Genomic DNA, 13,861 nt, shown 5'->3' on the forward strand with positions numbered 1-13,861 from the left:
CCTGCCCCGGGCAGGGACACCTCCCCCCAGCCCAGGGTGCTCCCAGCCCCGTCCAACCTGGCCTTGAACACCTCCAGGGATGGGGCAGCCACAGCTTCTCGGGGCAACCTGCGCCAGGGGCTCACCACCCGCACACGGAAAAATTTCTTCTTAATATCTCATCTAAGTCTCCCCTCTTTCAGTGTAAAACCGTTCCCCTCATCCCATGGCTCCCCTCCCTGATCAAGAGTCCCTCCCCACCTCTCCTATAGCCCCTTTAGGGACTGGAAGGGGCTCTGAGGTCTCCCCGGAGCCTTCTCTTCTCCAGGCTGACCCCCCCCAACTCTCCCAGCCTGTCCTCCCAGCAGAGGGACTCCAGTCCTCCCTCCGTAAACCCTTGGGAAAATGAACCAAGCTCTCAATTCCAGCCCAGAAAGTGGAGAGGGGGGAGGGGGGAAGGTAAAAAAGTCACATCCTAATGGAAGAGGAAGAAATTTTTGCCAGCGAGCAAATCTGTGTTAAGAGCATGTTCTTATGCTGATCGATGTTGGTCTGTTGTTTCCACATCTTCTGCTGACACCCCCTGGGCTATCTCTCGTTGTGTGCTCAGAATGCAATGTTTGGATTGAAAGCTTTCAAGAGTAGGGAGCGCCCTTAGGTTCTGTGTTTGCACAGTGCAGTCCTAGTTTGTGATTACTGCTCCAAAGTGCTTCGGCGGTGAGTCATAAATTAATTAGTGTCCTAACAACAAGCAATGTTTTGGTGGTCTCCTGATTGGGGTATTGCAAGAGCACGAGGGGGCACTCATGGGGCCGTCAAAATGACACTGTCAAGCTGTTATTCTTGTTAACAACACCCAAAAGCAATGCCAACACAGTGGCCCTCGCACTGACACCTGCAGCTATAAAACCCCCGTGCTGAAGATCTCCCCCACGCTGCGATCACAGCTCCCCCTTTCAGGATCTAAGTAGTCTCATTAGTAAAAGCTTCCAGCTCATCAATAATTTCAGCGAATATAGAGATTGCTCCAGAGGGAACTCGTTATCTTACTGTCCCAAACGGAGACACCGTATGTCAACAGTCTGAGGCACAAAGGAGCCACATTAGGATGAGGTGGCTATCCATCACAAAGTTTTATTGATTTGTTTAGTCCTACTTCCTGTGTCACTCGGGCTATAAAGCTCAATATGACGCAGCTCTTCAGCCCAGTATCTCAACGACAGGAAAGTGGCTTTTCCAGAAAGGCGATGACCGGCTGATTTGAAGAATTCATTTGTTCCAAAGGTTGGTACCTCGGTACAGTTCACTGCCTTGCAACAGGAACCCTCCTGCTATAACCTGGGGCCTTACCTCTAATTAGAAGTTATTTACTTGGTGGCTTTAGTTTTCTGCCACTGCCCACTTCCGAAGCACTTAAATGGCTCTCTTGAACTGGGTATGATTCCCCCTAAATGTTAAGTCACCACCCTCTTAGTCTTACAATGGATAAACGGAATCAGGTTGAAATCCTCCCACCTTTCAGAAACAAGTGGCTTTTTCTGAGGACTTGAAATCCATTCTGTGGCCCCTCTCTGCTCCACTGCCCTTGGCACACGCGGCGGTATTGTTCGCACTGCAACTCTGTGCAGCTTTGCACATGGAAACCGCATGTTGCTCTCCACTCTGGCGGCCCCGCGGCTGTAACAGCCCCAGGTCCTAATGAGTGCCAGAGGCAGGTACGATGGGTCTCACCTAAACTACACCTTCTCTTCCTGCTACACCTCTCCTTTTTTGCCACAAAGCAGAGCAGCCTCAGTATCAGAAGTGGGGCCAGCAGGGCGAGGGAGGGGATTCTGCCCCTCTACTCTACTCTGGGGAGACCCCACCTGGAGTACTGCCTCCAGCTCTGGAGCCCCCAACATCAGAGGACACGGACCTGTTGGAGCGGGGCCAGAGGAGGCCCCGGAGATGCTGGGAGGGCTGGAGCCCCTCTGCTGGGAGGACAGGCGGGGAGAGTTAGGGGGGTTCAGCCTGGAGAAGAGAAAGCTCTGGGGAGACCTCAGAGCCCCTTCCAGTCCCTAAAGAGGCTACAGGAGAGGTGGGGAGGGACTCTTGATCAGGGAGGGAGGGAGGCAATGGGATGAGGAAGAACAGTTTTACACTGAAAGAGGGGAGATTGAGATGAGATATTGGGAAGAAGTTCTTGGCTGTGCGGGTGGTGAGCCCCTGGCGCAGGTTGCCCTGAGAAGCTGTGGCTGCCCCATCCCTGGAGGTGTTCAAGGCCAGGTTGGACGGGGCTGGGAGCAACCTGGGCTGGTGGGAGGTGTCCCTGCCCAGGGCAGGGCGTGGCACTGGATGATCTTCAATGTCCCTTCCAACCCAAACCATTCTATGATTCTATCAAAGGGGTCACCACGGCACCAGCAGGACCGGCTGGCGGCAGCTCTCCTGGGCTGACAGAGCCAGCTGCTCTATGCCAGAGCCAGCTCGTGTTCCCAACAAGGCGTTCAGCGAGCTCCTGTCCCTCCAGGAGCTGTGTCTTACCTTTCCTCCTCCTTCTGCCCGCTCTGCTGAGGCTGGGAAGCCCTCGGCTCGGCTCCTTGCTGCCTGCTGGCTCCTGGGAAGCTGCCTGCTGCTGGTCATGTGCTCCACTGCTGCGAAACATCTCCTTGAACTCAGAATTGGTCACGCTTGTTCTGCTAGCTGAAACCCAAAGAAAGTGTCAGTCTAAACCCCAAGGTATCTAGATAACAGCACAAAACCACTCGCCGGCACCTCCAGTGTGGTGGTGCAACCCCCCCGGCCCCCTTAGGCCACTTGGGGCTTGGTGTGATTTCCCCCCACCTGGACCATGTAATAACCCAACATAAAACAGGAAAGGATGCAAAGGACAATGGACCAGAACATTATGGCAACCCCTTAGCGCACCTCATTCCCGCATCCCCTATCGCTTGGAAACAGTCTCCATAATTGACTACCCCGACAGTACCTGGATCATGGCCCAAAGGAGGGGGGGCAACAGCAGAACCTCAGGATGTAGCAAATTCTGGGCTTGTGCAACTGGTGGAACGTACCAGAAGCATAGAATGGTTTGGGTTGGAAGGGACCTTGAAGATCATCCAGTCCCACCCCCCTGCCCTTCATCCTGTCACTACGTGCTCTTGTCAAAAGTCCCTCCCCAGCTCTCCTATAGCCCCTTTAGGGACTGGAAGCGGCTCTAAGGTCTCCCTGGAGCCTTCTCTTCTCCAGGCTGAACACCTCCAACTCTCTCAGCCTGTCCTCATAGTAATAGAATATCCCATGGTCCGAGTCGGGCTGGAGTGGACAAGTGCCTGACGAAAAGTCAATTATCTCAGACCCTATAACTATAGCGTCTCGCGAGACCCTTTGAGCTCTCCCGGATTGCAGCGGGCTGTGACCGGCGTCTCCCCTGAGCTGGGACTCTCAGGCTGACACCTTGAGGGTTAAAGCGCCAGGGTGAGTCAACCTTCTATCGTCCCAATAATTGCCTGCTGAGGAATGCCCATGCACAGATGCACCGTGAGCATTTACTCTAAACTCAAGAAAAGCGAAATTTCAACTATAGGCTGGCCCCTCCCATCCACCTCTATCTGTCTCCGTTTCCAATTTGCGCATTGGCTTTTATGAGTGTAGATGTTCATATATTTTACTGGATCCAAATATTTTCTGTCTCCTTGTCTGTGTGTTTATACGTTTTTGTGTTCATACACATATATATTGATTTAGGAAAAGGGGCACGACTCACTAGAGTCACCTGCTGCACAGGGACCTCGGTCCTCGCAGTTAAAGACTCGGGTGGTGTGTGTCCTTCTATGATGAGTGTTTATACATTTTGGTGTTTATACCAATATATTGATTTGGATACCTTACAGTAAGTTAGCGTGAATCTTGTCATTTTCAAGTCTGTAATTAAGTTGCTGTTCAATTATTTTGTTAAATCACCTTGTAAGCCCTTAAATTGGTTAATGAGCGCTGCTAAAATTTCACCTCTTCATCTGCCTCAAATCCTTATTAATAAAAGTTTTGAACTGCTGCCAAATCAAAACCTTGTCCGTGACATCCAGGAACACCTTGGCCTCCCCCAAAGGAGTTGCTGCCACTGGACCGTCCTCCCCTGCAGCATTTTCCAGCTGCTGAGCAGAGTGATGTGGGACGGAGCCCCACGTGCCTCCTTGTCCTGTTTGCACAAGGAGCGTTCACACCCCACGCCGCCGCTGCTGCACGGTGCCACGAGCTCCAGGACAAACACGCAAAGCCAGCCAGGCCGCAGGGATCCTTCCCGGGGACACGGTGTCCACCGCAGCACCAGCTCATCAGAGACGTTCGCTGTGCCTGACGCACGGTGGACACATTCAAGCTATGGACTTTCTTCCCCCTCCAGCCTATTTTACATGCACCTAAAGCTGGTTGTTTTTTTTTTTTTTTTTCCCCCTCTCCCCCAAATTACAAGATCTTATGATTACAAGAAATCATGAAGGAATAACTATAAATATAGTTATAATTATGTATAATCATAATTACATGGGTAATTTTTACATGAAAGTTGAGAGTCACTCCCACGGCTAAAGCCTTAAGGAGAAACAAACAAACAAACAAATTAAAACACTACAATTCTCAGAGCCGAGGTGAAATTGCCAGCCGCGGTAACGCCGGGCTCAGGTTTTCTGGAAACAGCACGTCTTGGAAGAGAATGAAAAAATCCATGTTCTGTCCCCACAAAAATCACACGTGACTTTTGAGTCCAACCTGTTGAATCTGTTGGTCTGTGCAAGTTCCCAACGGCTGCTCTGATGTGATACGCACACGGTGCAGAGCAGGCAAGCCGGGTCCCGTCAGAGTCCATCTATCTCAAGCCAGTAATACACGCTGGCCAGCCCCAAAACCCAGAGCAATTATAAAGTGATCCTTCCTCTGGCCATAGTCCTCCAGCTCTTTAACCCTTCCCCAGTTGAAAGCTGCACCTTGACCAGCATGTTTAACCGCTGCTGCTGGTCCTCTCTCCCCATTATCGGTTAAACTCATCCCTGCTCGCTACAGCCCGCGGCAATGAGATTGCACGTGGCGTGAGAAGATCCTCCTGTGTGCCCGTTTTAATTAACTCAATGGCAAACTAATGTGCCCCATTCAGAGCAGATGGAAACCGTGAGGTCATTTTGCTGCAGTCAAGGGAACACCACCAGTTTACAAGAGCTGAAATAAAACTAATGCAACAGTCCGCAGCACTATTACAGGAGTTTGTGGGCCTGATTCATACCTAGGTTAAAGAATAACGCCGCAAAGTGAATGGAGAAAAACGACCTAGCACAGTCATCAATGAGAAATGCTCTTATCAAAATCTTGTCTCATCTGACCCAGCTTGGGCAGAGTCAACGGCATGACAGCACTTTACACCAACTCATCCTTCATCTCCAAGTCCAGGGAGGATTAAGGTCTTACTTCCCCCAAAATACTAAGCACCCAAGCCGGCAGCCATCCTAATTTCGCCAGTGTTTGTACAGCCCTTGGCGCACCATAATTGTGGACAACGACTGGGTTTCTTAATAGCCACCACAACACAAACATCTTCACCCTGGTGACTCCACGGGAACAAAGCTGCTCCACAAGCTCTGGCCCCAATTACAAATTCCAAGATCTTTTGCAAAATCAAAGCTGTCCAAACAGATCTGTTGCCCAATAAATGCTCCTAAGGAAGAAAAACAACAAAGAAAAACAGAGAGCTATATGTGGTGTTTTAGAGATAAACTGTCCCGCAGGCAGGAAATACGTGGGAGGCGCAGGAGGAAAACCCGTATCACCTCCCTCCACTCCCTCCGCACGGAGCGATATGTTACCAAACGTGTGGCTGCGAATATTCACTTGAATATTCAGGCCACTGGATTGCAAAAACTCCATCAGATGCAGCGTGAACTGTCCCCCTGCTAGAGAGGGTGGATTGTACCAGCCAGGCTTTCCAGAGACAGTTTCTCCTGGACAGGCACCGGGGGTGCCCACAGCAGGGATGTTTTCCATGTGCAACTGCAGGAATTTAATACATTCAGCCTGTAAAATTGGGAACTTGCAGGATCTTCCCAAAACAGCTCAACCTGTGAAGACACGAACAATTTTGTGAAAGGCAGAGGGGCTAAACCAAAGAGGTGTAGGACCTTCTCACAGATGAGTCACAGTCAGAAGGAGAAAAGGAAAAAAACAAAACAAAACAAAACACAAATGATTAATTTGTTACGAGTATGTTATTACGGCTATAATCACCAAGCTGAGATGGTTATCTCTGCTTACAGAGGAGATAGCTCTCAGAGAGATGAGGAGTTTTTTTCCTACAATTGCAAACACGGGAAATACAAAAAGAAGGAGAATGGCATTCCCAAGACCAGGGCTTCAGTACTTCCCCCCCATCTGCTGTCACACCAGCCAGGGACTTTATCTCAGCGTTTATACTGCCACCAGCAAGGCACACTGCTCCAGCACCCACCTTTTAACCCCAATGTGACAGATTTGGCAGCTTCCAAATGAAAAGCAAAAGGAAGGCGCGACCCCTTCTTTCCTCTGGTCTTCTCCCAGCTTGGGACTTTGTATCGGGTTGTACAGTTCGAGCAAAGGGCGAGATTGCAGCCTTGGACCCGCCAGGGCGCCGAGCCCTGGCTGCTGATGGCAGCAGAGGGTGTGGTAGGTCTGTGTCAGGCACCATCTTAATCAATACACTTGACGATGAGAATAATAATTATAATTAGAGTTATCTTGCACCTGCCCACATTGCCTATGACACGAATGACTCTTCCCAGGTCTGTGGGAGGGGAGGGAAGATCAGGTCCGGCGTCGCGTGGAGCTGGGGTTACCCACGGCCGTGCGGGCTGCTCCAAGAAACCTTCTCCAGCCCCAGCACCCAACCGCCTCCTCCCTACGCCCGCCAGCACCCCAGAGCCACCTCCGGCCATCACCTCCGCTTGCAGCGGGTTTCCGTGTTAACACGAGGACAGCACAGGAGGAGAGAGGCTCGGCAGGAAAAGAAGAGGGGAAAAACAGCGCCAATAGTGAGGACAGCTCTCCATGATGCTGAGGATGATTCCTCCCCGCATCCCGTGGGCTGCACAGCCCCGTGGTGCAGGGGAAGAGCATCACCCGGTATGAAAAGAGGCGTTATGGCCCTTCGAGGCAGCACTGAGTTTTACTGCGTTTGCCAGGCGTGCACCAGGCATGAATCAGTTGCGCAGAATTTGACCCCAGGAGTTAAAAAAAATCAGGGTGAATCAGATCTGGTACCAGATTTAAGAGGGATTACAGACTCGCTCCTGGGCTTAGTGCCGGCGTGGCCCTGACACATGCACACACGTGGGGTTGCGTGGGACCGTCGCACGGGCACACGCAGCACAGCCGTGCCACGTCATTACCGTCCTCGCAAAGGCAAGAAGGAGCGAAGCAAGTGGGCGATTCCTCCCTCTGCCTCAAGGTGCTGACTTGGGCCCATGCCCGTGCCGCGCACACGCTATGAACCTGTTGAGCTACGCTACAGGGCACACCGTTTGGTGCCAAATTTTCCCTTGCAGACACGTCGGGACTGCAAGAGGCTCCTGACCGCACACTGCGCTGCTATAGAGGAGGCTCCAGGAGCCCACTGGCCCCCAGGGGTAACCCAGCACCAAAACCACGCATGCAGCAAATGTCCCGTTGCAGTAATTCGAGCACTGGCCAGGAGCAGAGCGAGCCCTGCACCTCTCTGCCCGTGCTGTGGAGGGGTTGGGTTGCATCATTTGGGAAGTATGCAGCACGATAAAACCGCCCCAGGAAAGCTGCGGTGAGGTGTAGGCATGGCCAAACGCCCGCTTCACAGTTATTCCAGAAAGGTGTTGGTGGCACAAGGTGGAAAAAACTGGGAGACAGATCCAATTCACTTAAGTGGCCAGGAAAAAAAGATAAACTCATCTTTTGCCTGATAATTTGGGCACGTGGCCTCTGAAAAACGTAGGCACTGGTTCTCCAGCACAAGGAGCTCCTACCCTGAGCTTTGGGGGATCCCATAGCAAATCATCCCTCTGTTTGTCCTAACACAGCATCAAGCAGTGACACCATCCCCTTCTCCCATTCCCACCCTCACCATGTCCCTGCTCCCAGCTTGTGGCTCCCACCTGATGACAAACGCAGCAGGAGCCCAAATCCCTGTCGTCACAGAGAAAAAAAATACATCCAAAGACATCTAACCTCATGTGCCACCCCTTAAATTTCTGGGCTCACTCCCGCTACACTAATTTTAGGAGAGAAGCTGCTGGGATTGCTCTGATCGGCCACCAGTCCCCACCTTGGGGCAAAGTGATCTGTTTCTGCAATTCCCAATGCAAACGTCCACCTTCTGGCTATTACTTTGATGTCTTAGGTTGCCCCCCCCAAAAAAGAGATCTCAGTGCATTTTAGCCTCAGAACCTGCGTGTTGCAAAACAGGTAGATGGTCTCATAAATATCCATGCAACCTCATTAAGAGCTAAAGGTTCGCAGTACCCACTGAAACACAATACATCATTATTTATGCTGCAAACCATGTGAGAATGACACACAATGGAGAAACAAAATGCCTAATTAAAAGTGACACAAGAGCACAGAGCCAGATTGTAATCAGAGTGGTGGATACTGGGTGCTGCCTAAAAGGAATGAAGTCATTTGCTCAAGTGTGGATTGAGAAACACTAAGCAGTAAATCCTCACATTGCGCGTCTCATTTATGTTCTTTTTATAAGCGAGGACGTTGGGAAAGGAGAAGCCATTTGCCAAAGTAACAGGACAGGTTACTAGGAAGGGAATTGGCAACCTTCAGGCTCCCCAGCACAGCTCGAAAGAGCGGACTCAAAGAGGGGGTGATGCAAGGACAGGTAGGGACAATGGAGAGCCCGGAACACATGGAGATGCACGGGTTTTGGGACAGCCTTCAACTGAGAAAATAAAGCAGCGGTTTCTAAGATGAAGCCGAGTCCTTTTATTTGGGAGATGACACAACGCAGTTGCCTAGGGGAGATCCAGCGCTCGGCAGCTGCTTCCCCAGCCCGAGGCAGGGCCGGTATCACCCAGTCTCTTGGTACAGCGGGAAGGGAAGAGCCTGCGGCACCCCGGCAGAAACAAGTGATGTCACCACCACTAATTAGTCCTACCTGTTTTTTTTTTTTTTTCCCTTTTTTTTTTTTTTTTCAATACCTGAAATTTCCTGGAAACTACGTGAGCAAAAGCGCAGCAGATGAGTTGGAAACCTTCCTGAGCATGAAGCAGATGTGGACACGTCCCATCCTGCCTTCCAAACCCTTCTATAAATTCTTTGCAAGTGACGTCTATTTTGGGGGAAGCAATTTAGACGGCAGAATTTTAGCTCCTCACTGTTTCACCCAGAAATCAAAAAGGAGGGACGGCGGGAAGGGGGCTGGCAGGGGGAAGGGACGCGGACGGCTCTGGACAGGCACATAAAGGAACAAAAGGAGGAGGCAAGAATGGAAATGTGACACTAAAAGGGTGGATGAGCATGGAAAGAAGGAATAAGCGAGAGAGAAGGAAAGAGCGGGGATGATGTGGAGCTTAGGAAGGCTGCAGAGCTATCCCCAACCATCCCCCGAACTAGGGTCCACAAAGACCCACAGTCTGGGGTGAAGTTCTCCTGTCCCCAGATGCCCTGCCCTCCCTAGCGTGGGCAGGGCGGCTACAGCGCTTCCCTCAGTGCCCATCCACTGTTCCCCGGGGCTGGGAAGGGTCAGACAAGGAGAGTAATGGCAAACCACATGCGTGCCCAAATGAGCATGCAGCCCTGTGGTCACCGGCGTGTCCCTGGCTGTCCTACCACAGTGCTGGCCCGGGCATGCCTCCAGCCCAGCCCGACACCTTCCCTTCTCCGCTGGGCACTGCAGAGACAGGCTGAGAAACAGTCATGAGCTCGGGTGTCTCTGCAACCGAAGCCCCTCACCACAAGCCCAGCTCTGGGCAGCGGTGCTGACCGCGGACCCCCTATAACCAACCTACCTCCAGCCTACGCCCCAGAGCAGGCAAATGCCTCTCCTGTCACGGGAGGAGGGCCAGCAGCCAAATTTAACAAAAGCAAAGCAAACATTTAACAAAATGGGCTCTCTTCCTCTTCTTTTTTTAAAACTGGAAGTGAACTCGGTGAATTGAACCTGGTTCTCTGGAACCAGGAACTTGCAGCTGCTCTGCCTGGTCCTACCTCTGGCCACAGTATCAGCCATTCCCCTGCAATGTGTCATTTGGCTTAACACGCACAGTTCCCACTCCAGACGCTCCTCGCGTGACTGACGAGGCTTAAATAAGTCCTGCTGACCCACTCATTACCTCCGCGGCTCTCTGAATCCCTCAGCCCTCTCTCTGTCTTGCTTAACCTTAATCATTCAGATTCCTTGGGGCAAACGCTGATGCGTTGTTTATGTTTCATACATTACCCATACTTAATAAACAGCAATTACTTATGGAACCTTGATAAATAAATTATTCTACTATGCGTATACATATTGAGCCAATAACCCTAAAAGGGGATTTTCCAGATGGCCGGGATAAATCTCCGTGTATCGAGGGAAGGGTGACAAGACTCTCTAGGTTTGTCTGCAAAGGTTGAAGTACCCTCAAGCCACCCTGTGCCCATCCCCAAACCTCAACCTACCAAACCACCGCACTCCAAACCCAAAGCAATACGTTGCCTTGCTCCAGACATATCCAGAATAGGAGATCCTGGGATCACTCTGCATCTTTGGATGGTGATGACTACATCCAAATGGATCAGGAGACAAGCTAGACCAAGCTGCAAGGACACAGGCAGCAATGCTATGGGAGCAGGAGGACACAGGAGTTTAGCTGGAGGTGACTGGACCCTTCATCGCATCCTCCAGAGCCTTCTCCACCCTGTCACCACCTTCCTTATGTCCCCATCCTTTTTTAGTTTGTTTTGCCATGTAGCCAAGCAGGCTGGCGCCAAATCTTAAAGCCTGATTTTGGAGACCAGCCCACTCCAAATTGAACCAAATACCTGGCCAAGGAGGAGCATCGAGAACACTGGCAGGAAGGGAAGAAACACCCTGACTCAGCACTGCCTCTCCCACAGGGCAGGGAAGACAGCAAGGGAGAGAAACACGCAGCAAGGCTTTGGCTGCTGCCGTGTAAAGCAGCCCTCCCTTCCCCATCCTTGAAAAGACAGCACGGGGCGACGGGTTTCTGCACTAAGTGTACCAATGATACCAAAGAGCAGTATCATTTCGGCATCGGGCCGTTGGGCATTGCCACAGAGCAATGCCCTGCCCAAACCAAAAAGGGGGTCCCACCAGGACCCAGCACCATGAGCAGCAGTGTCTGCCCTTCACAGGGCGAGCTCGGATCCCCACCTCGGCCCTCTGCCCAGCAGGTGGACAACAGGAGCCCTTGGCACCCAGAAAGGAGAGGTTAGAAAGCAGGTTAATCCTCCCTCTGCACGCTCTTCCCACTCATCCTCACATCACCTGCCGGCAGAGATGACCGCTTGCAAACACTTCTTGTAGAGAGTTATTGCAAATCATACCCATCCTTCTGGAAGGAGGCAGGACTCTGAAAAGCCTTGCTCATCTCAGAGTAGAGTGGCCCCAATGCTCCCATTGGAAAATGGCTTTCCAGCCTGCCTTTCCCCAGCGTTAAAAGCAGCTTTAATCCTAAACCATCATCTTTCTGCATTTTTCTGTGGCAGAATGATCCAGCACCTGCTTCAGCACCTAATAGAGAGGGTGTGGGATATAGTACATGACGCTATACAGGAGCCAAGACTCAAAATGCACCAAGCAACATATTACAATTAGATCTGATCACCAGGAGAGTTTTTTTGTGCCATTCTGCACCGGGAGACACCATTTCAGCCAAACTGGACACCCTCACAGGCTGGATCCAGTTGTAGAAATTTCATTTCAAGAAGACAAAAAAAAAAAAAAAAAAAAAAAAAAAGAGGGGGGGGTTGTCGTGGTTTAGGCTGAATCAGCTTCTCGGGACGTGTGGCACCATAGATGGGACCGAAAGATTCCTCCCCCTACAAAGCGATAGCAGTAAGTATAAGCAAGAGCCTCTCCGCATCCCATGCCGTGGCATCAGCTATAAACATGGGTCTTATCACCCTGAGAGCGAACGGTGTCTGTGCAATATGCTGTTGATTTCAGTAGTTAGAAGAGACACGGCTAAGGAGCAAAGTTACTGAACAAAATTGGTCCTGTTTTATCTCAAATCAGGACAGGAGTGGGGAAGAATTGATACTTAGAGGAAAGGAGCAGGCACCGATGCTCAGGCAGATGTGGCTGCCGACGCGGTGACCAGCGGTGCTTTCTCTGCAGCAGCGCTTCCCGGGATCTTGCAAAACACAATCGCGTGATATCCCGTCTCGCTCTGTGCGGAACACCGCTCCCAGCCACTATTAAACTGAACTACCCTAATTTTACCTCGATCTCCTTCCCTCGGAGGGCTCTTTCCTCCGGAGCCATCACAACTGCCCTCAGTACCAGATGAGGCAAAAAACCTGCCAGGTGACCCCATGACCTGATGCTAATCAGGAACACTGATGTGCCTTCAACCGCAAAGCCACAAACGAGCAGCGCACGATGAGATAGATAATCTCATCTCACCTTGCAAGAGCCACGAGCTTTGTCATCTCCCAGCTATAAATTTTGTTTTAATCCTTAAAATGAACTGTAAGGATTAAACTGAGAAGTCCCACCAAGGATCCGTTGAGTGAGGGACTTGGTATTCAAATGGAGCATCAGGGGAAACATTTTCCCTGGAAAGGGTGTTTTGGTAAGATGGGCGCGTCACGTGAAAGCACACTGTTCTTGGCAATATACTGAAAGAAAAGGTTAACCATACTGGAACAGGTCATCTTTCTTCTGAAGTCCTTAAAACAGAAACTACTACATCATCAGAGATGGTTCTCGTTGAAGAAGGTCTGCGACAGATCCAAGCTTTCTCCCACTTCTTCACTTGGCAGGGAAGTTCCCAGCTCGTCTTCCAACATAGGGCAGAACCAGCCTGTAAAAGAGCAGCTTTCCCAAAAAAACGGAAATTCTCAATTTTGGCCAGAGAAGACCATCCCCTTTCCTGAGAACACTGCAATGCAGTAGACAACAAGAGGCAGAAACGGGCGCTCTTCTGTCCTGATTTTTCACAGGAGAAACTGAGTTAAAGCAGGAAAATGCTTTCAAGAAAGCCATGTCCAACACTGATTTATACCTAGGTCCGAACAGGTATTTAAGGACGTGCCACCCGAGCAGCCTAGAATTCATTAAAAGACCGTAGGTTTTGGTGTCTCCAGTGCCAGTTTTAAAGGGCTTTCAAGGAGCGGCAGCGCTGGATGGACTTGGGCACTTTTGAGATCCAACGTGGTGTCTAGAGGTTTCGAAGGTCTCCGTTGCTGCCAGACCAGATGACTGAACAACCTCAGGACTCTTGGTCCCCACACCCAGGGGTCTCAAAACCAGACCTATCATCCCCAAAACACTCCAAGCACCAGGACCTTCTGTGATGTACCCGTGTGGTTAAAGGAAGACCACGAGCACCTCTAGATCATAATGAACTTGAGATGCGTTTCCAAACTCCTCCCCTTGCCAATACAGACTCTTTCTTTATGATTTTAAACACTCCCCCACAAAATTAGAAAAAAAAAATAATAAAAATCCCAATGCCTTCCTGCAGATTTTGGCTGGAAAGCAGCCAGGGGCTGAGCCCAGGCTCCATGTGCCAAGTACCAGTGCAGCAGCCGTGCTGGGAGCTTCCTCCCCAAGCCTGCTGCAGCCCAGCACCTTTGACTGCTTTCCTTCACCATTTAAGGATGAGGAAAGCAGCCGCTTGGGGCCCAGCGAATTACCTGCGAGTGATTTGTTTTTGCTGCGAGTGCCTATGCCCTCACCACA

This window comes from Vanellus vanellus (genome assembly GCF_965231255.1).
Source record: "Vanellus vanellus genome assembly, chromosome: 28".
NCBI lineage: Eukaryota > Metazoa > Chordata > Aves > Charadriiformes > Charadriidae > Vanellus > Vanellus vanellus.